General features: G+C 45.1%; 1 long non-coding RNA gene across 1 annotated transcript in view; it reads right to left on the minus strand.

Moving 5' to 3' along the window:
- Positions 1–18,435, minus strand: part of LOC140915319 (uncharacterized) — a 115,089-nt gene extending 96,654 nt beyond the window's left edge. Inside the window, exon 1 of the long non-coding RNA XR_012160131.1 lies at positions 18,165–18,435. This is a non-coding gene — a long non-coding RNA (uncharacterized lncRNA). The remainder of the gene's footprint in view (positions 1–18,164) is intronic.
- Positions 18,436–22,768: the final 4,333 nt, after the last annotated feature.

The raw sequence follows: 22,768 nt of genomic DNA on the forward strand, positions 1-22,768 counted from the left end.
ATTCCTACTGAGGTACCAGTCCTGAAAACACCTGAGCAGGAGAGTAACTTTACCTCTGCAAGTAATGCAATTAATTTCATTGGGACATTTGCCTGCATAAAACCCTTTACATGCTTACCTGTGTGCAGAACTGGGGCCCAAGTTTGTATATTTCAGACAGATATCGTGACTGCACTAAACCATTCCAGCAAAGACAGATTCCACAGGCCATTTCCACTGATTACATTCTTTTTATATATTATGTTTTTATTTCCCCAATACCAACATAGTGCAGCGCCAGGGTTTATTGAGGAGATGCTTAAGTGGAGACAGGGCTGCCTTGTGGATAGAGTGTTGGACTGGGACTTAGGAGACCTGGGCTCCATTTGTGGCTCTACCACTGGCCTGCTGAGTGACCTTGGGTGAGCCACTTTCACTTTTCCCATCTGCAAAATGGGGATAGTGATACTGACCTCCTTTGTGAAGTGCTTTGAGAGCTATGGCAGAAAAGGCCTATGTAAGAACTCAGCCCAGTCACCAATCTGTGTGAAGATGAGCTTTACCTGGCAGTGAACAGCTCCCATTGTTCTCCTGCACTGTTTGATACACTCTCATCCATGCCTTTTTGCAGCCTGCTTGTTTGTGTGGTGCTCCTGCTGCTATTGCTTTTCACTGTGAGAGAGAGGTTTGGGTTTTTTTTTTTTTTTTTTTACAATCTATCCTTCAACTAGGCCTGAACTGTTCAGTGTTTAATTTGTACATCACACGTTTTGGCTATTTATCTTTCCCTGCATCCAGGGCATGAGAATTTATTTACTACCTTATTCCAGCCTGGCCAGCTCCACATTCCCATGCCACAGACTAAGGTTTGAGTTGGAAACAATTACAATCTGATGGGTTTGGGTTTTTTTTTTTTTATAAATCAGCCGCTACATTTTTATGTTTTGACCTGGTGAAATGTATTTCTTTCAAATTCCTCTGACAGAATGTGTCATTTCTGAACTTTACACTTGGCTTCTTGGCTCTGACACACTTTGAGTTACAGTGTTTCTCCCCCTCTCTTGAATAAATTATTGTTCCCACCTCTTAGAGGACTGCCATATGTCTCCTACCCTGACCTCCTCTTTTTAATTCACTTGAAAACTTCTTGTTATTTAGCTTAACCTCTTGTGCAGCTTTCCTTGCTGCCTGTGTGGTGACTTCTTTTGATACTTTTTTGGAACTTCAGTGTATAATCTTCCCCGTCCTCTTCTGCACCTGATGTTTTACCTCATCCCAGGCCTTTACAGCAGAGGTGATATCTCAAGTATCCTGGTCTCCCTAAATTCTCCTTGCCCTTTCAATTGAATATAGTTCTTCACTTCCTGCCCTCAGTTATTGTGTGCACTGCTAAGCAGTCTCTGTTTTACCCCACAGCTATCTTGCATTATTTGACTGTCTGCTATGCTTTGGGATGAAGGTAAATGTAAGGTAGTATTTATCATTATTTTAACATTTGTATGTGCCTTTTTTATTTTTACGTGGCTTACAATGACTTTCCATTAAATGCTTTTCATTCCTCTTCTGTGGATTTCATGCATTATTTTATCCTACAGGATATCTCCTAGCACTTGCTTCCTACTTTCAAAACAAGTTCCTTTGAAATACAGTGCCCTGACTTCACCTCCTTTTGGCCTTAGGTTTGTCCTATCATGGATATCGATCCCATGTATTTTCTCTCCAGTCTTGTTTTATGCTTTAAACCCAAGCTGAGCAGAGACGTCTCTTTCTAGAGAAGTGCCGTGTGTTTGAAAGTGAGTCTTCCTGGATCGTGCTCACAAATGTCTTTCCTGCCTTTATTCTTCATTGTGTATGCCTCAGCTGATGTCCATGTAGTTAGAATGTCCCAAAACTCTTAGACTCAGATTGGCTCAGACTCTAGGCCAAGTGGACTGGGCTTAGGATCAGGTGCATATAGTCCTTGATATGCATGCACGATCCACAATGATATCTGCTGGAAGATGCACTGAGGGGAATTTTGTTGGGTTCACTGCTCGAAGGAATTCGCTACAGTAGTAAGCAGCCAACATCATGTTTGTTTAAAATTTAAATAAAAAAGATGCACCCAATTCATATACAGCATTCTTCTTCCTTACAAATAATCAGTGGTTGCCAGTCATGTTGTGTTCTACACTGCTCATCTAAGGATTTTCAGGATGTTGAATCATACATCAAAACTCATCTTACTGTTGAAATGTGGTAGATCCTTGGGCTTAAAATTTTGATTGAGGCATCCATTGTCATTCAGCGTACTTTGAGAAGTGTTTGCTGGATCAAGCAACAGCTTTGTGATGCCTTTTGTTGGGTCCTTTCCTACCAGGATGTTGTATGTCCCATGCAATTCTTTTCCAGAAATGACCTCAAATACCATTGCCTTCATTGCCATGTAAATAGTCTGGCCCCTCTCCCCTGGTCAGGTTAGGCTCAATGAAGAGCTGCATGGGTTGGGTTGAAGTGCAGCTGCTGCTCCACCAGAGCAGTCAAGGTGGTGATGCAGCTACCCAAGCCCACCGGCCGTGGTGCTGTGGAGGTGGACCAGTCAGCAAGGCTCTTTTTATCTTTGTTCATCTTCCAGTTCTCATCCCTGTTGCCCCCAAACAAAGAATTTCCTTGGTGCCATGATGGGAACAGAGTTCTATTGCCTGGGGCAGATCAGAGTAGATTGGAAGGTCAGAACCAGCTGGAAGATGCACAGCCAGAGGGAGGGCATCATGTAGGTCTCAGCTTCTGGGCCAGATTTCCTGCTTCGTTCAGCTTCCATTAGGCACAGAATTGGGTTCAGACAGGGACCTGCCTTAGGAGTGATTGTTTCTGTGGGTCTTTGCTTCAAACCTGGTCCTTGGTGCAGCCCTGGAGGCTGCTCTGATCTGTGCCAGCTGTCTACTCACTGGGGCAATGAGATGGAGGAGGAAGCTCTACCAGAAGGGGGCTTGCAGCCACTATTTACTCTCTGTGTGCAAAGGGGGCAGAGAATCTGCACTCCACTTTCAACTGCAGAGCTCCCCTTTTACTTCATTTGTAAGTGTGGGGGTGGAGGTGGGGGGTGGACATGTACTACCTGCAATAAGGTTTGAATTGTCTTCTACAGAAGACTAGTGCTGTTTCTAAAACACACACTCCTGAAAGTACTATTGCTTGCAGATCTGCATGCACCAGGCGACATCAAGAGATATTCCATTGAAGTGAACAGTGACACCAATGTGAGATCAGAATCAGGGCCTGGATCTGTTATGGTATGGGTCCCTCACAAAGGGAGGCTGCTGCTGCTTCACACTGTGAGTTTGGTGTCACTGCAGGAAGAGCATTGTGGGATTCACTCTTCCTGAGCCTTGACTCGCATCTCTAGTGGCAAGTTACTTAAAATTTCTCACTAAAATGTACAGTATTGTAGTTGTGGCAAACAGGTATTGAGGGCTCCTGATGTAACTAACTTCACTGAAATTTCACCCAGGATGAATTTAGCCCAAAGACTGCACTGGGATCAATATATCAGGCAATGCTAGGGATTAGCCATTGTGTGTCTGCATCACTGATTAGATTACACAATAAAACCTTGATGTGCAATATGTATGGTTTAACAGTCTGGTTAGGAGCTTTGGAGCAATCCAACCTCTATTTAGCTATATGGGAAACCAGAATGAAGTGGGGGTTTTTCCCCAATCCAAAATTTTAATTGCTGTGATATATAAAAGCTCTGAGAGACAGTCTGATTGCAAAATGCTGCCCTTATAGAGACATAGGGCATGATCCAAAGTCCAGTGAAATCAATAGACTCCCATTAACATGAATGGACTTTGGAGCAGGCCCACGTTCGATAAAAATGTCGTGGGGCTTCCCCACTCAAACCCCGTGAGCTTGATAATTCAGGATTTTCACCCTTTCATTGTCCTGAAAGTCAGAGTTTTTTAACTGGTTGTGGCCGTTGGCATTTATTATTAAATTTCTCTTAGCCTACAATATTTTTCAGATGAACAAAGATGATTGCTTTAGCTTCTGTTAACGTCATCGGACTCTGGTGCCGGGAGTCTAATGCTGGGACTAGATCACGTAGGGTGTTGAAAGGCAACGTATATAATTAAATGAAAGCAGTAAAATACAGCATAATCATAGAAACAGTCTAGTTAAAGTGTAGGCATGAAAGTGTTCTTGTGAATTTGATGCAGATCAGTGTGGCCGTCAGGGTATGTGCTGTGAGACTGATTCAAGAAGAGTGATTGAAGTCTTAGAGAGATGCGAACCAGCATGTGGGAGAACACTTAGTAGCAAGTGGAAATAAAATACACTGTGGGGAAATGCTTGTTTCTCTGCCTAGGGGGATTATTCACAAATTCAAATCTAGATGTAGATCCTTCTCTTATTCAGTAAATTAGCAGTAGCCAACAGTCACTGCACCAAAATTAGTGGTACAGAGGAGTCGTTTAATGTTTTGTTTTGTTTTTTCCTCTCTTTTTCATAAAAACAGTGCTGGAGAGAGAGGTTACAAATCAGCATTAAGTGGTGGGAAAGCAATCTATGCTTTGAACAATAAGCACTGTAGCACTGCTGAATTGTATACTTAAAAACCTGGTGCATTGTGGAGATTGCTGTGAGCAGATGGACCGTAAGTGTATTGACTGCCAAGCCGCCTTAAACCCCACAGACTAGACATGGCAGCATGTCTGGAAGTGGGAGTGAGAAACAACTTGCTAATTTTTCCCTTTTGCTCTTTTCCATCCTCTGTTTTAGAGTGAAATAAGTGATTTCCGCGCCCCCCCCCATTGCCTTGAAAATGAGAGTATTGATGACAATCTTGCTTTTATACAGCAGCTTTCGTCTAGACAGCTATCCAGCCACTTGACAAACGTTACTGACTGTGCAGACTATGGCCCAAATCCTGACCTGTCACAGTGGTAGTCATTGTGACTTCTGCCTCACACATTCTGTCAGTTGGGGCAGGATTCCAAGCAGAAGGCCTACGCATCGTAGCATGGGTGCAGAAGGAGCAATGTGCATGCCTTCCGGGGGATGATAGGGGGCAGCATCTGCCCGAGACCAGTGTTTCTCGACTGGTGTGTCACAATGCCCAAAGGGGTCGTGAACGCCAATTTGTGGAGGAGGGATAGGCATTGAAAATTTCATTGCAATCTAAAGCAAAGAAAATCTTGCTCCCCAACTCCTCTCACCGTCACTCTTCAAGAATTCTTTGTCAGCCCCGAAGTGCACGCGTACACTTGCACAAATACATTCGATAAGCATTGTGATCCTGGATACTTTTTTTTTTTTAACCCTTACAATAAATGTAAGGGAGACATGAAAATATTTGACTTGAGATAAAGGGTAGTCTCTGTGAAAAGGTTTAGAAACACTGTACTAGGCAATTGGAGGGCCTAAGTACGCTCCCTGACACAGACCGTTTAGTGATGTGATCTGTAGGGCTCTCCAGTGTATTACAGAGGAATCCTTCCTTCCCCTTTGGTCGGGTGAGACAGGGAAAGAAGCTCCTTATGACTGCCCTGCACACCATGGTAGGATTTAGTTACGTACATCTATACAAAATTACTGTGACATTAGGGTTGAAAGATTTGGCAAGAAATGCAGTTACGACTGAAAAGTTCATCTTAACTCCACGCTCTCTTAAAATTTGGGCTCTGCACATACTTCATCTAAAAACATCCATGGAGATAACTCACTTTGCTAATACCAATTACACTTCGTCAGTTTTCTTCTGGCCTAACATCTGCATGCACAATGTTTGTATCTCTTACTTGAGAACACTATGAAGGACTGGATAGAATGTATTTCATCAGGAATTACAAGATGGGGCCTTGGGCTCATGCTAATTGTGAGGGAAGTGTGTTGGGGTGTATAGACCCCCACACGGCAGTGGACACTAAAGAGTTAGTGAAGAAAGTAGTTCCTCCCCCAACTGCAGCAACAGATGGGATAAAAAGCTGCAACCCAGACAGAGCAGGGTGCCTGCAACAGAAGCTGAGAATCCTAGCTGAACAGCTCCACAGCATCAGGGAAAAGCCACCCAGAGAGACCAGTTTACTGTCAGAAGGGTGCAGGGAAGGTTTGCCGTACAGAAGGTGCCTGTAGGTAGTAAAGGCCATAGGTAGTAAGTAGTCCCAGAGGCAGCAGGAGACTGAAGCAATCGGCTCATGACTGGCTAATACAGAGACTACAGGGGTGAGACCCAGGAAGACCCAGGCCCACCCTCTCCTCTATCACCCCCACCCCTCCAAGGGAAGGGGGGCAGCAGGGTTGCCACCAGTATCTGTTTTCCTGGGACTGTCTCCCCCACTCCACCCCCTTTTAAAATTTTTTAATAGTTGTTCAAGTCCGGTGTTTGGTCAATCATGCTCCTGTGGGCTCCCCTACTCCTTAATGACTGCGGGGTTGTGGGGAGGAGTTGCAGGGCGGCGGTACCTGAGCAGAAGGAGCTCTGGCTCTGGAGTGTCTGGGAATGATGGGGAAGGAGTGGCTCAGGAGCAGTGAGCACAACAGAGCAAGCTTGGGGCTGACAGTGCCCACTGCGTAGGTGTTCTCTGCAGGGGTCACAGTTGGATGGGAGAGGGGTAGATCTGGTTGGTGCCACATCCTGCTTAGTGAGGTTGGTGCCTGGGGCAGCCATGTGGGCTGGTGCCCTGTCCTGCAGGTAGGATGAGGAGAATGTGCCATGCATGGGGAGGGCAGGTGCTATTGGGGATGTATGTGGTGTGTTTTGGGGGGTAGGTGGATGTCCCAGGGTTTTGTATCTCAGAGGTGGCAACCTGAACCCAGATGCAGGGTGGCTAATAGAACTGTATTTTTTTGTCTCTGTTTCAACTTCCTTTGTTCCTCCCCTGGTGATGAAGGGAGAGGGAGATATCCAGCCCTGGGACTAGTGATCGGAGGCCCATCACAGGACCTTTGGGATGTTGGGGTGAGACTCCCTTTCAAGCCCGAAAGGGGAGAAGGAGGGCTAAAGTCGTAAGAAGAGGCCAAGCACTATAGGCCACATTTCTGAACTGATACAGAGGTAAACTGAGACAAGGCTGCTGTTACCAAATGCCTAGCCCTGAGAGAGTGCATTAGTGGGCGAGGGCCCAGCCACAGAGAGATGTAATCTTATGGGTTCTTTTAGTGATGTTTGGGTGGGATTGCTTCAAAATTCACAGTGTTTGGAGAATTAATATAACTTATTGTGGAATGCTATGGGTAAAGCAATTGCTTTAATGCTCATGGGGGCACTTGTGGATATCGGGCCAGGTACTGGCCTTGGCTTTGGCTACTTTGGGCCACTCCAGTGGTGCAAAGTGACCAGAAATCCAATTAAAGAGGCTACTAGGAGATTTCTTACCTGTTCTATGCCATGCCCCCTCATGACATTGGGGACATGTTAGAGGAAGGGGTAAAGTCTGTGCTCTGTCACTGGTTGCTGAAATGACCCCTTGGGCTGCTTTGACTTACCTCAGGGACAGGTCTGCTAAGGTGTCATGAAAACCCCTTTGCTTCTAATGCTTAGCACTGTTCAGCCACCCCAAAGAATCTTGCCTATAGGCATATCTCTCAAATGTCCTTCATTTCAGGGGACGCTGATATTTTTACCCCAAAATTACATATGTTCAAGACAAATTTGATGCGGCTTCACTTTTATTGTTGGAAAACTAATTGCAACAGAAGGCAGAACCATGGAACTGAAGTTACAGACAGTTATTCACACTGAAGGGATGAGTCCTACTGCAGTATAAGTTTCCTATATGTATATGTGTAGAGCTGGGTGAATAAATATATATATATTTGATGAATAGTAAATGTATTTTGGGGGTGCCAAAACTAATAACTAGTATGGTCTTTTTTTTTAAAGCCCCCCGCGCCCCGCCAACATATTGGAAGTGTTGAAATATTTTGGTTCAACATTTTCTAAATGAAGAATTTTGACATTTAGCATGAATTCAGCATTTTAAAAATGAAATGTCATTGGAATCAACATTTTCTAAACAAAATGTTAATTCAAGTGACTTTATTTTTTATTTTTTTATTTTGTTTTGTTTCAGCAAGAAAAAAAATCAGTTTGTTTTTAAAACCAGTTTTTCTCCTAGAATTTTTGATTCAGTCATTGAACTGAAAAATCAATTCTTTGCTCAACTCTAAATAGGTGTCCACTGTTTGCAGCCTTTGTTACACATAGCATCCCCTACTTGGGCCTTGGCAGGTTGAGAGAGGTGCCCATAGATTACAACTCGTATAGGAAAAACTTCTTCAGTTCCTCCTCTTGGCTGCCCAGATTGATGTAGCTGTGAAATGGTAGAGCTTACAACCATCTACAATGGAGAAACTGATTTAAGAAAATCTAGGAAATGGTCATTTTTTCCAGGGACAATCTTAAAAAGCGCTCCATCCTACAATGGCTACCTGACTTTCTGTAGCATCCTTTCATTCCATACATGAAAAGAATAGTATGGCCGAGAGAACTGCTTCCCTGAAAAACTTCTCACCTCAACAACAACCTTGAAGTTGGACTCTTCCTAAATCTGCAGTTTTTTTAAAATTACTGCTGCCCATCCTTAGGAGATGGGTTTAATTTGCCTCCTAATTCAGTGTAATGCATATTAGTCCCATGCATTTCACTTTCCCCTATTCATAGTTTTTTCTCCATCCTTGTTTAGAGAACCAGAGGCCTAGTCCAAGAGGCTCCTGAGGAAATGGGTGTCTTTCCATTGACTTCAGTGGGCTTTTAAGAGCTTTTGGTCTATGTAGATGTGACATGACAAAGTGATACGAAGATAAACCTCAGTTGAAACAGTGAAAGCACCATACCAGTGGAATGTGCAAAGCATACAAGATTGTGTCTGACTAGAAAAAGGCATGAACTGTAAATCATAAAGACTCCAGAGAGCACTGGCTGCAAGTGGAAGAGCGGGTGGCAAAACAAGTGGGGATATATAAATAAGTGCTGGTCTGCTATCATGGTGCACGCTCACCTAATTCAAGCACTGCTTCCCCTATTAAATATCTCTATAATATACAGAATGCAGAACTGCTTTGTTGATTAGTGTATATAGCTGTAAAAAGAGATTAACCAGAGACACTTACAATGTTCTATTTGCTCTTAGTGTTTGGGATCGGTTCATCACATGATGTCAGATTTACAGCTACCCTCTTTTCATCAATACTGGCAAATAATTCTCTGGACATTTATCATTTTAAAGTGTCACAGTCCAGTGCTTTTTCCGAGGACCAAAATCAATACTGATCTTGGTTTGAATACTTTTCTGACAAGGTTCTTATTTGTAGATTCACAAGTAGAACTAATGTGTGTTAAAGCTATTCAGCTTGGCATTTTGCAGCCTCATTGACATATTAAATATGGGCATTCACCATGACTATTAACCTTACAACTATTAAGTAATAAAAATCCTGCATACATATTTATTAGCTGAATATTATACTGATGTATTACTGAAGAGAAATTACAGCATGAAGAGAGATACCTTTGAAGACTAGACTCACAATTGCTTTACTTTATATGTAGGAGAACATAATGGATTTAGGAGCTTTGTAATATTAGGAGCTCTGTTGGAGTTAAGGGCCAGATACTGATCACTAAATGGGAAGATCAGGCTAATGGATGTTTTACTTTAAATCCACTAGTAGAAGAGAGCATTCAATTTACTCTGACTACCTTCCTAGAAATTAAAAGGAAGATGACAGTAAGATGCAGGGGTACTGGAACAATTTGTATAGTGGGGGAGCTGAGAGTCATTGAACCAAACTGTAAACCGCGTATATGATGGAAACCACTTCAAGCCAGGAGGTGCAGCAGCACCTGTCGTTCCAGCAGCTATGGTAAGATGTCTTTTGAGACCTAGGAAGGGCAAATTCCCACACTCCTGTCTGGGATGGTCAAGAGAGCTACCCAACACTGTCCTTTAGGAGAAGACTTTGATCAATCAATAGCATCAGTGGAGAGAATATATTCAGATTCAGGGCCCAATCCTATGCCCATTAGAGTCAAAATTCCTCCATTGACTTCAGTGGCCATTTGATCAAGCCCTTTGAGCTGATTTTGAATGGATATTATTGTACACATTTCTAAGGCACCCATCACCTCATGTCTATCTAGGTTCCCTTAAATATGTCAAGGGGTATATCAAGTTACTTAACAAAGAGAGCCAAAGTTCATGGAGGCCTCCCAGTTCATTACTAAAGTCATGAAAGAATATGCTGGTGGAGCTTGGTAAACACAGGATCTGTTATGTAGACAGACTCCATTTTAGGCCACATAGTCTGCTCCTCTTCCACAGCCGCTTTTCTCTTTCCTTCCTTTTAGGGCTTGTCCTTGTGCAGTATAGGTGTGGAATCATGGGTTGCTGATGAAAATATTCTTGGTGGGAGGGAATGGGATGATCCCACCCTGTCACACCCCACAGGGACAGCTCCTGTCCTGTGGAGCTGGGCCTGACTCCCCATTATACCTTACTGGCTCTCACCACTCACAGATTTGGAGAAACCTGCCACAGTGTCACTTGATGTGTGTTTTGCACAATCAGGGCCTCCCCCCATGATACCCTTCCCCCCTCCTGGCCAGGAGCTTATGGGGCACAGGAGCTAATAAGGGGGTGCAAGGGACTGATGGGATGAGGAGGGCAATGGAGCAGGGGGACTGATGGGGCAGGAGGAAGTGAAGGGGATAGTGGGGCATCATTTCTCATAGCATCTATTAATGTGCCACTTCTTCTGAAGGGGAGCCTCCCCATAGAGCTGTCCCCTCCTCTCCACAGAGGAGTCAGGAAGGGGAACCCCCTGCCCCACCCCATAGAGTAATCAGGAAGAAGATTGCCCTGCCCACACACATTGGGAGCCTATTGGCCCCGCTCAGTCGCTCCAGGGAATATGGAGGGGAAGGAAGAGTGATGTTCAATCTTTTAAGTTGTTCCTCTAGCCCTGCTGTTTACTTTGCTGGCAAGTTAGCGTGAGGGGGAGGGAAAATCATCTCTGGGCTCAGCTGTTCATGCACAGGTTGTGGGGAGCTGACGGTTTCTCAAGAGCTGGTGTGTAGCTCAAGCCTGGGTTACAGGTGCTGGATTGATGCTCTGGCAGCACGACGCTCTTGAGGCAGAGGTAGATTTAGAGGGGCCAACCCCCATCTCGCCTTAGCCACCCATGTGTGGAATGTTGCATGTTCAAGCACAAGGTACAAAGTGATCAGCAGGGCAGCTAGCACTGGGGGAACCTAATCCTGCCTTGTGCTGATTCAGGGCCACCCAATTATTCCTGATTCATAGCGGGAATAACTTTTATGAGGGGAACACATAACGCAGCACCTCATTAATGAGATGATGGTTCCACTTAAGCTTGTGTCTCCTTCATCATTCCAGTTCTTCAACCACAAACCACCTCTGTTTTATCCTGTGCACTTGAAAGCAAGGGAGCTACTTCCCAAGGGTTCATGAGTTAAAGCTTAATCCAAGGCCCATTGAAGTCAGTGGAAGCCTTTCCACTGTATCTGCTCACCCTTGCCCTGGAGAGCAGCACTGTCAGAGCTTGCTGCATACTGAGAAGGGGCTTACAGGAGCAAGGCCCTACTGTTTAACTTTTATCCCAATTTTAGTATTTTGAAAGGCTCTGGACTGAGAGCCCTGGAAATTGAGTCCTCTATCTGTAGAATAAACACCAGAGTGGCAACTGCAGTGCAAACTTCCCCAAATCACCTCACCCAAGTACTTCAGTGGTAACCATCTGGGACCCCCTTTATGGAGAAGTTTCATTCCTTTTTGGTTCACTGCTGAGACTTCCATCCAGTAAGCCAAATAGGACCAGCTGTCATGGTAACTTTTTCCCATTACTAATCCCTGGAGTGATTCTTGCCCATTCTTCTTTTTGTTCCTGTTTTTTTTCTTTTATTTTATTATTCCTTGGTTTACAGCATCACCCCATGATTATGTGAGTCTTGGCCCATATCTGATGCTTTTTGCATCTATAGAGCTCTGCGTTTAACCAAGCTGAGTAAACATTATTTCTCCATTTTACAGGTGGTGTAAGTGATATAGAGTTTAAATGACCTACCCAGTGTCACACAGTGAGGCAGTAACAGAACCCTGGTGTCCTGGCTCTCGATTTCGTGCTCAAACCACTAGATCACAACTTCCATATTAACACATTCTGAATGTCAGTTTGTTGTTTGAGCCCAAATACATATCTTGTTTTGTAGGAGCTACTGAAGGAGTGTACTGTCCCTTTAAGACACAGCAAACCAGGATGGGTGTAATCAAGGAGGCTGGTTCCACCACTTTGGTGCTGGGCATTGAACAGGAAAAGGAAGCTGAGATGGGGAGAGGGGTTTAAGAGTCATGTAGGCAGGCTGTGATTTGTTAGGCTCCGGAGGGCTAGCTTGCAGAGCCCAGAGACTTTGCTAATGCCAAGTTCGGGAGCTCTGGGTCAGAGTTCTGAGGTAAGGGCCTTGTGAATATTAAGACTTCTTCCCTGAGACTGCCTTAAAGGGGTCACTTGTTTTGTTTGTTAGTCTTGGCTTCCCCTTGCTTGGACTTTCTACAAAGCTACACAAACCTTTCTTTATGAGACGCAACTCTCCTTGTTTCAGTTTTTGTTCTGTTCCAGGTTTGCCGAAAAGCTGCTGCATTGATCTCTTAAGCAGAATGAGGCCTATATATATCTGTGTCAAATCCACAAGGAGCTCCTTCCCATCAGCCAACATGTAGATGAAGCCCCCGCTGAGCCAAGCTAATGGATTCTCACCACTATCCAGCAGGTTGCCACCTCAGTGAACATTTCCTCACAAAAAAGGACATGCCAAAGTAGGGGTAGGCAATGTGCACCCTTCTTCCATCAGCTCTCCCCCAGAGTTGGAGGTCCAAGTTGTCTCTACTTGCTCCTAAGAGAGCAACTGGGGTATATTTGTGCTCTTAGGGCTAGACTGAAGATAAACCAGAGTGCTAAGCACACAATGACCTGGGAGCACTCTGAGGCTGTACCTCGTGACCCTACCCCTGCCCTGTAGACCGGCCCATCACTTGGAGTAGTGGGAGGCCCCCTCCCATCCCAGAAGGGCATCTTTCACCCCGCCCCAAAGCAGCAGGGTAGCCCTCTATTCTTACCCAACATTTGGGGTATATCTGCCTGCGAGGGTGTGCAGCTCACGGCCACAGCACTCTTCTACTCCTACCACACACACACACACACACACTCCTCTACCGGGGTGATGTCTGCAGGGAACCTGAGAGCTTGGTGTTAACAGTCCATTGAGAGGCATAGGGCTCTTCATCCCCCTCAGAGCTATTGTTTCAGGCTATTTACAGACACAGGTAGGCACTGCTGCATTAGTTACACTTGGGCCATGTTTTTTAGCTTTTTCTCTGCCACCATGAAGGCTAGAAACCTTCTTTTAGCTGAAAAATTGAGATTCTTCTGTAACCCCATGACTCCAGGAGCTGGGGCCCAAAACCCACGGGCCTATAGTGTCTAAGCCCTAATCTGGCCCTGTTTGTGCCTAGAGCCCCACTTCTATTCTCCTTTCTGCCCTGTCACATCATCTAGCCTGTCTCAAAACAGGCTTTCTTGGCTTAGTCCCTTCACCCTGAATATGGGTACAAGCCTAAAAACAACTCTGCTAATCACAGCTCCCCAGCCCACCTCTATGAATCCCCCCAACCCTAAGACACCTTAAGGAATCAGATTCTGTATTCTTTAAGGGAAAAATTACAGCCAAAAAGGGAAATTCCCCTCAGCAACTTCCCAAGGGGAATGGCCCTTTGAAGGGACAAAGCAAAGTTCCTCAGTAACTCTACCAAGAGACTCCTCACAATTGAAAAGAGAAATATAATTATTTCCAACTCCTCTTCCTCCTTTAGAAAATACAGAAGCAGACAAGTCCCTCCCAACAGATTCCCAAGTCTGTCTTCCTGTCAGAGTTGCATGACCCCAAGTACATAAAAAACTTAGTGTTAGAACTGAGTGAATAATTCATAGTGAATAGTTTATTTGATGAATTACTGAAGCCCCTTTTCCTGTTCATATGGAAAGTCTCCAAGAAGATAACAATTTCATTCAACGTATGCACTATTCAAATGTACTTAGCCAATTTTTGGTGAGTCTTTTCACAGTGTTGTAAATAACTTTCTACCATTGAATAGTCACAAATATTTGAAAATGGTGCTGGGCTGATGGTACTTGAGATTGGTCACTGAAGTCACATGGGATTGTTTCTGTTCCCTGACTCAAGGAGTATAGTCCTGATAGTGAGGAAGAGGGCTTGAAAATGAAGGTGACACTCAGACTTTGAATGTCACATGGAGAAGAAGCAATTGATTAGGGAATTATAGAGAATTTCAAACCTTTTCCTTTCAGCGTTGTGCAGACATTGTGTGAGATGTCATTCTTATTAATAAAAGGCTAATGTAAGATTTATTGCCTGTATGGAGAGTGCAGATTTAAATTTCTCCTGTCTCATTCAAACAGAGTAATTGCCTGTGCATTCACAGCCTTTGTAGCGAAGGGTGCAGTCAGAGCCGTCTCTGGTGCATTTAATCGTTTTCATACTGGGACTGTAGAGGAGTGGCAGCTCATCTGTAGAGGGCATTAGAATCATAGAATATCAGGGTTGGAAGGGACCCAGGAGGTCATCTAGTCCAACCCCCTGCTCAAAGCAGGACCAATCCCCAACTAAATCATCCCAGCCAGGCTTTGTCAAGCCTGACCTTAAAATCCTCTAAGGAAGGAGATTCCACCACTTCCCTAGGTAACGCATTCCAGTGCTTCACCACCCTCCTAGTGAAAAAGTTTTTCCTAATATCCAACCTAAACTCCCCCACTGCCACTTGAGACTATTACTCCTTGTTCCGTCATCTGCTATCACTGAGAACAGTCTAGATCCATCCTCTTTGGAACCTCCTTTCAGGTAGTTGAAAGCAGCTATCAAATCCCCCTCCTTCTCTTCTGCAGACTAAACAATCCTAGTTCCCTCAGCCTCTCCTCATAAGTCATGTGTTCCAGTCCCCTAATCATTTTTGTTGCCCTCCGCTGGATGCTTTCCAATTTTTCCACATCCTTCTTGTAGTGTGGGGCCCAAAACTGGACACAGTACTCCAGATGAGGCCTCACAAATGTCGAATAGAAGGGAACAACGTCCCTCAATCTGCTGGCAATGCCCCTACTTAGACAGCCCAAAATGCCGTTACCCTTCTTGGCAACAAGGGCACACTGTTGACTCATATCCAGCTTCTCATCCACTGTAACCCCTGGGTCCTTTCCTGCCGAACTGCTGCCTAGCCATTCGGTCCCTAGTCTGTAGCGGTGCATGGGATTCTTCCATCCTAAGTGCAGGACTCTGCACTTGTCTTTGCTGGACCTCATCAGATTTCTTTTGGCCCAATCCTCCAATTTGTCTAGGTCCCTCTGTATCCTATCTCTACCCTCCAGCATATCTACCACTCCTCCCAGTTTAGTGTCATCTGCAAACTTGCTGAGGGTGCAATTCACACCATCCTCCAGATCATTAATGAAGATATGGAACAAAACCAGCCCCAGGACCAACTCTTGGGGCACTCCGCTTGATACTGGCTGCCAACCAGACATGGAGCCATTGATCGCTACCCGTTGAGCCCAACAATCTAGCCAGCTTTCTATCCACCTTATAGTCCATACTTTTTTTAATTTGCTGGCAAGAATACTGTGGGAGACCGTGTCAAAAGCTTTGCTCCAGTCAAGGAATAACACATCCACTACTTTCCTCTCATCTCATAGAGCCAGTTATCTCATCATAAAAGGCAATTAGATTAGTCAGGCATGACTTGCCCTTGGTGAATCCATGCTGACTGTTCCTGATCACTTTCCTCTCCTCTAAGTGCTTCAGAATTGATTCCTTGAGAACCTGCTCCATGATTTTTTCCAGGGATTGAGGTGAGGCTGACCAGCCTGTAGTTCCCCGGATCCTCCTCCTTCCCGTTTTTAAAGATGGGCACTACATTAGCCTTTTTCCAGTGGTCTGGGACCTTCCCCAATCACCATGAGTTTTCAGAGATAATGGCCAATGGCTCTGCAATGACATCTGCCAACTCCTTCAGCACATCCGGCCTCATGGACTTGTGCTCGTCCAGCTTTTCGAAATAGTCCTGAGCTACTTTTCTCCACAGAGGGCTGGTCGCCTCCTTCCCATGCTGTGCTGCTCAGTGCAGTAGTCTAGGAGCTGACCTTGTTCATGAAGACAGAGGCAAAAAAAGCACTGAGTACATTAGCTTTTTCCATATCATCTGTCACTAGGTTGCTTCCCTCATTCAGTAAGGGGCCCACACTTTCCTTGACTTTCTTCTTGTTGCTAACATACCTGAAGAAACCCTTCTTGTTACTCTTAACATCTCTTGCTAGCTGCAACTCCAAGTGTGATTTTTTTTTTGGCCTTCCTGATTTCACTCCTGCATGCCTGAGCAATATTTTTATACTCCTCCCTGGTCATTTGTCCAATCTTTCACTTCTTGTAAGCTTCTTTTTTGTGTTTAAGATCAGCAAGGATTTCACTGTTAAGCCAAGCTGGTTGCCTGCCATATTTACTATTCTTTCTGCATATCAGGATGGTTTGTTCCTGTAAGCTCAATAAGGATTCTTTAAAATACAGCCCGCTTTCCTGGACTCCTTTCCCCCTCATGTTTATTCTCCTAGGAGATCCTGCCCATCAGTTCCCTGTGGTTGTCAAAGTCTGCTTTTCTGAAGTCCAGGGTCCGTATTCTGCTGCTCTCCTTTCTTCCTTGTGTCAGGATCCTGAACTCGACCACCTCATGGTCACTGCCTCCCAGGTTCCCATCCACTTTTGCTTCCCCTATTAATTTGTCCCGGTTTGTGAGCAGCAGGTCAAGAAGAGCTCTGCACCTAGCTGGTTCCTCCAGCACTTGCACCAGGAAATTGTCCCCTACACTTCCCAAAAACTTCCTGGATTGTCTGTGCACCGCTGTATTGCTCTCAGTCAGGGTGATTGAAGTCTCCCATGAGAACCAGGGCCTGCGATCTAGTAACTTCCGTGAGTTGACAGAAGAAAGCCTCGTCCACCTCATCCGCCCAGTCTGGTGGTCTGCAGCAGACTCCCACCACGACATCACCCTTGTTGCTCGCACTTCTAAACTTAATCCAGAGACTCTCAGGTTTTTCTGCAGTTTCATACTTGAGCTCTGAGCAGTCATACTGCTCTCTTACATACAGTGCAACTCCCCCACCTTTTCTGCCCTGCATGTCCTTCCTGAACAGTTTATGTCCATTACAGTACTCCAGTCATGTGAGTTATCCCACCAAGTCTCTGTTATTCCAATCACATCATAATTCCTTGACTGTGCCAGGACTTCCAGTTCTCCCTGCTTGTTTCCCAGGCTTCTTGCATTTGTGTATAGGCACTTAAGATAACACGCTGATCGTCCTGCTTTCTCAATATGAGGCAGGAGCCCTCCCCTTTTGCGCTCTCCTGCTCATGCTTCCTCCTGGTATCCCAATTCCCCACTTACCTCAGGGCTTTGGTCTCCTTCCCCCAGAGAACCTAGTTTAAAGCCCTCCTCACTAGGTTAGTCAGCCTGCTTGCGAAGATACTCTTCCCTCTCTTCGTTAGGTGGAGCCCGTCTCTGCCGAGCACTCCTCCTTCTTGGAACACCATCCCATGGCCAAAGAATCCAAAGCCTTCTCTCCGCCACCACCTGCGTAGCCATTCGACGGTCTCTACCTGGGCCTTTTCCCTCCACAGGGAGGATAGACGAGAACACCACTTGCACCTCAAACTCCTTTATCCTTCTTCCCAGGCCACGTAGTCTGCAGTGATCCGCTCAAGGTCATTCTTGGCAGTATCATTGGTGCCCACATGGAGAAGCAGGAAGGGGTAGCGATCCGAGGGCTTGATGAGTCTCGGCAGTCTCTCCGTCACATCGAATCCTAGCTCCTGGCAAGTAGCAGACTTCTCGGTTTTCCCGGTCAGGACAGCAGATGGATGACTCAATCCCCCTGAGGAGGGAGTCCCCGACCACCACCACCCGCCTCCTCTTGGGAGCAGTGGTTGTGGAACTCCCTTCCCTAAGACAGTCCATCTCATGCCTTCCAATCGGCAGAGTCTCCTTCTGCTCCCTTCCCTCAGATGTATCATCTATTCCACTCTTGGCATTAGTACCTGTGGAGAGAACATGAAAACGGTTTCTTACCTGTATCTTCATTGCTGGTACATGGACACTCCCCTTTCTTCTTCTGGAGGTCACATGCTGACAAATTTCTTCACTGTCCTTTTGTCCCTGCTGCGCAGCCTGCTTTGAATCTTCAGAATGTTGTGCCCGTAGAAGCATATCCTGATGTCTGTCCAGGAAATCTTCAGTTTCTCTTATGCAACGCAGGGTCGATATTTGTTTCTCCAGACCTTGAACCTTTTCTTCCAGTATGGAGACCAGCTTGCAGTTTGTACAGACAAAGTCTCTTCTGTCCTGTGGAAGAAAGACAAACATGACACATTGGGGCACTGTGGCACCAAAGCAAAGCACACATCTTTTAAACTTTTCTACCCGCTCATCAGCCCATTCTCTCCAGCGTTTGTCTTCCTTCTCCTATGCAAACTCCTGCCTTCCACTGCTTTGTCCCCCAGTAGTCTGTGTGACTAAATATGGATAGCGAACCCATCAAACTTACTGGGTTCTTGATTTGTATTTACTAGCAGGGCTTTCGCCTCTACCACCTCTGTGGCATGTGAACACTTCTGACTTCAAGGTCACATGAGACAAAGCTGCAGTGATTTGAAGTGGGATTTGGAGGGCTGGATTCACCACCCAAACCTCAGGCTGCTGTGACTGAAGAGCCCCTAGAAGTGTGTCAGGGAAGCTATTGGTGCTAGGATTGGCTCGGGTGATGGGCTCTTGTTCTCTCTCTTGGACTCTGCTGACTGGGGCTGCAGTGCAGAAGGAGGTGGCAGTGGAGAGAGGGAATGCGACAGAGGAAGAAAAGGAAGATCCTGGGAAGAAAGTCCAGGCCGGCCCCGGACTGGCCAAGGTAATTAAGGGCCCAAGGCAGCCTAGGAGGGCAAATTTTCTCTGGCTGATCCTCCCCTTCTCTGTGTTTGGGGGTTGGGATGATGCCATGAGGGCAAGTGGGCATGACTTTTCTTTTTCTGCCTCTCACTGAAGTCGATTTGATCTAAGTTCTGGCACGTGTGCTATAGGCAACTATCGTATGCTAGCTACTGGGTCTAGATGGTCTACTGTGCATGAGGCCTAGTAGGAGCTGTGGCTAGGCTGATACAGCCTATTCCTCCAAGGTGGCAGTAGACTTGGGAGGTGGTAGAGAAGGAATTGTGTGGTCTGGAAATGGAGGGGTTCCAGGATGGTGTAAGGGAGTGGCTGCCTGGAGTACAGTAAGAATAGTGGGTGATCCAGGAAGCAGGTTTGGTAGTTGATGCTGGAGTAGGGGAAGAGAAGATGGATGTGACAGCATGTCAAGGTTCCTCCCCCACTCTGAACTCTAGGGTACAGATGTGGGGACCTGCATGAAAAACCTCCTAAGCTTATCTTTACCAGCTTAGCTCAAAACTTCCCCAAGGTACAAAATATTCCACCCGTTGTCCTTGGACTGGCCGCTACCACCACCAAACTAATACTGGTTACTGGGGAAGAGCTGTTTGGACGCGTCCTTCCCCCCAAAATACTTCCCAAAACCTTGCACCCCACTTCCTGGACAAGGTTTGGTAAAAAGCCTCACCAATTTGCCTAGGTGACTACAGACCCAGATCCTTGGATCTTAAGAACAATGAACAATCCTCCCAACACTTGCACCCCCCCTTTCCTGGGAAATGTTGGATAAAAAGCCTCACCAATTTGCATAGGTGACCACAGACCCAAACCCTTGGATCTGAGAACAATGAAAAAGCATTCAGTTTTTTACAAGAAGACTTTTAATAAAAAATAGAAGTAAATAGAAATAAAGAAATCCCCCCTGTAAAATCAGGATGGTAGATATCTTACAGGGTAATTAGATTCAAAACATAGAGAACCCCTCTAGGCAAAACCTTAAGTTACAAAAAAAAAGATACACAGACAGAAATAGTTATTCTATTCAGCACAATTCTTTTCTCAGCCATTTAAAGAAATCATAATCTAACACATACCTAGCTAGATTACTTACTAAAAGTTCTAAGACTCCATTCCTGGTCTATCCCCGGCAAAGACCCAGCATACAGACAGACACAGACCCTTTGTTTCTCTCCCTCCTCCCAGCTTTTGAAAGTATCTTGTCTCCTCATTGGTCATTTTGGTCAGGTGCCAGCGAGGTTACCTTTAGCTTCTTAACCCTTTACAGGTGAGAGGAGCTTTCCCCTGGCCAGGAGGGATTTCAAGGGGGTTTACCCTTCCCTTTATATTTATGACACAGCCATTTGAGGTCAGTTTGTTGGAGAGCTTTGGGCGATGGGGTCTGTCTCTCTAGATGGATGGTGACATTGGAGAGGGCTCAGAGGCTGTCCTGAAGGGTGGTGGCATAGAGTTGGTAGCAACTACTCTAGCAAATGTTTCTCTCGAGTCACCCCTCCTGCCCCACACAAGGAAAGGAGCTTGGCCATTCAATGTTCTACCCCATGGAAACCAAGGAGTAAAGTGGATTGTGGGTTAATGGTCTCAGTTCAGAAGAAAACTTCTTTCAAAGTGAAGGGCCCTATGGAAGGAGGCTTTTCTGACAGGGGTGTGTGTTTCTTTAATCTCAGACATGTGGGGCTTGTTAGTGGAATTCCATGGTGTATGTATGAAGCAGGAACAATTCAGGACATAGTATCCTGATGGCCCCCTTCTGATATGAGGGACCAGGAGAGGAGCTGGATGATGCAAGAGGAGTGCAAATATTAAATTGGACGGATGGGAGAACTGTTTAAATCTCTTCTTATTTGGAGGATGTTGGTCAGTACAGGGTTGCTTAAATGGTAACATTTGCCTGGCAGATGCCACCTTTAGGATTCTTTGGTCAACATGAAAATTAAAATGAAGTGTACCCAAGACAACCTGCTGTTGTTTTCCCTCAGTTTTCAGGGAGCTGCATGGACTCTCCTATGAAGCAGGCATCTCATTTAGTAGAAATATCCTATGATTCCATCCTTCCCACTTCAGCATATACTACTGTGATCAGAAATCTGGGTTATGTATTCAGGGTGTACTAATTTAATGATGGCAAGAGGAAAAATCGGTACTGCCAGTTCATATATGGAACATGTGCAGCTAAGAAAAGAATTGATATATAGGATTGGACAAGTTAAGGGTGCCATTTCAACACGATATCCAACCTGTGTCACAAGAAATTATTTGGGGTTTTACTTGACTTATCCATTCTGATTTCCCTGAGAAAATGAGTTGTTACCATAGTAACTGCCACATTACATGGTTCTGTACTTATGATACCTCTGAGATACAGACCAGCTCCACAAAGAAATATACTTCTCAATGTCATGTAAAAATCCTCTACTGTTTAGTAAAAGAAAACCTGCTTTATTATAACATGACAGTTTTCTGAGGTTTCCAGACTATGGTTATTTTTGTTTACATTCTGTTGCTTTGTGTTTTCCTTTTTATAGGCAGGGCTGGTCGCACTATCTATTACTAAGTTTGACTACACGTTCCATCATAAGACCTTCTTTTCAATTGCTTATAACTTTGCTGAACTTCATGGGACATGCTGAGTAGCTGCATCTGGCGGAATCTTTTTGGAAAATTTGCCTTTAGAGATTATGGGAGTACAGGGGCGGGGAGATAGATCAGCTTATAAGTGTACACATTTCAGATGGCTAGTTATGCCGTGGGGATGTCCCACCTGCTGTGCCTCAAATATAAACTTGTATGTTTGTTTCTCTCTGTTCACCTCCCTAACAATAGCCAACGTACAGGACTAAATTCTCTCAAGTAACACTCTTGTATAGTCAGTGTAACTCCATTGATCCTGTCTGCTTTAGTTTATCCACTTTCCTTCCTGCAGTCTGGACTTCCCCTTCTGGGGGATGGGAAAAAGGTACGTTTCTCCTGGGCAAGCAGCTGACAGGGAAATGAACATAAGGAGCTGTGCTGGCAAGTGGCCTTTGGAAGACAGAGTAGAGATGCAAGGCCTGTGCAGATCCGTACATGGAGCTTGGGGGTCCTTTGGTTTTGGTAGTCAAAACTCCCTGCTACTTCCACAGGTGTGCAAAGGAAATGGAAGCTAAGTGAAAGCTCATGAAATTTCCTTTTCCCTTTATGAGAGTAGCTTTTGTAGGGGATGATAGTCTTAAGGAAAACCCTGAGGCCAGGGCTGCTAGTGAAAGAAATAGCATGCCTATTTCTTACACTGCCAACTGTCCTGAGATTTGCCTATAGCTCCTCTTTTCCTACTAACTTGCTCTTTACTCTAACACAAAAAGCCATAAAGAGAATCAGTGGCTGGAAGATAAAGCGAGACAAATTCAGACTAGAACTAAGTTGCAAATTTTTAACCAATGTGGATAATTAATGATTGGAACAACTTAACTAGGGATGAGGTGGCTTCACCATCACTTACAATTTTTAAGTCAAGATTGGATCTCTTTCCAAAAGATAGGCTGAAACTCAAATGGAAGTTATGGGCTTGATGAAGGAATTACTGGCTGAAGTTCTATGGCTTGTATTGTACAGGAGGTGACACTGGATGATCATAACAGTCCCTTCTGGCCTTAAAATCCATAACTTTATTTCTCTTGATCAGTTATTGCACTACAGCAGTTCTCAACCGGGGAGGTGCACACCCACCCATCAAACATTCTGGGAGGGGTACAGTACAC

This window comes from Lepidochelys kempii, chromosome 7 (genome assembly GCF_965140265.1).
Source record: "Lepidochelys kempii isolate rLepKem1 chromosome 7, rLepKem1.hap2, whole genome shotgun sequence".
Lineage (NCBI taxonomy): Eukaryota > Metazoa > Chordata > Testudines > Cheloniidae > Lepidochelys > Lepidochelys kempii.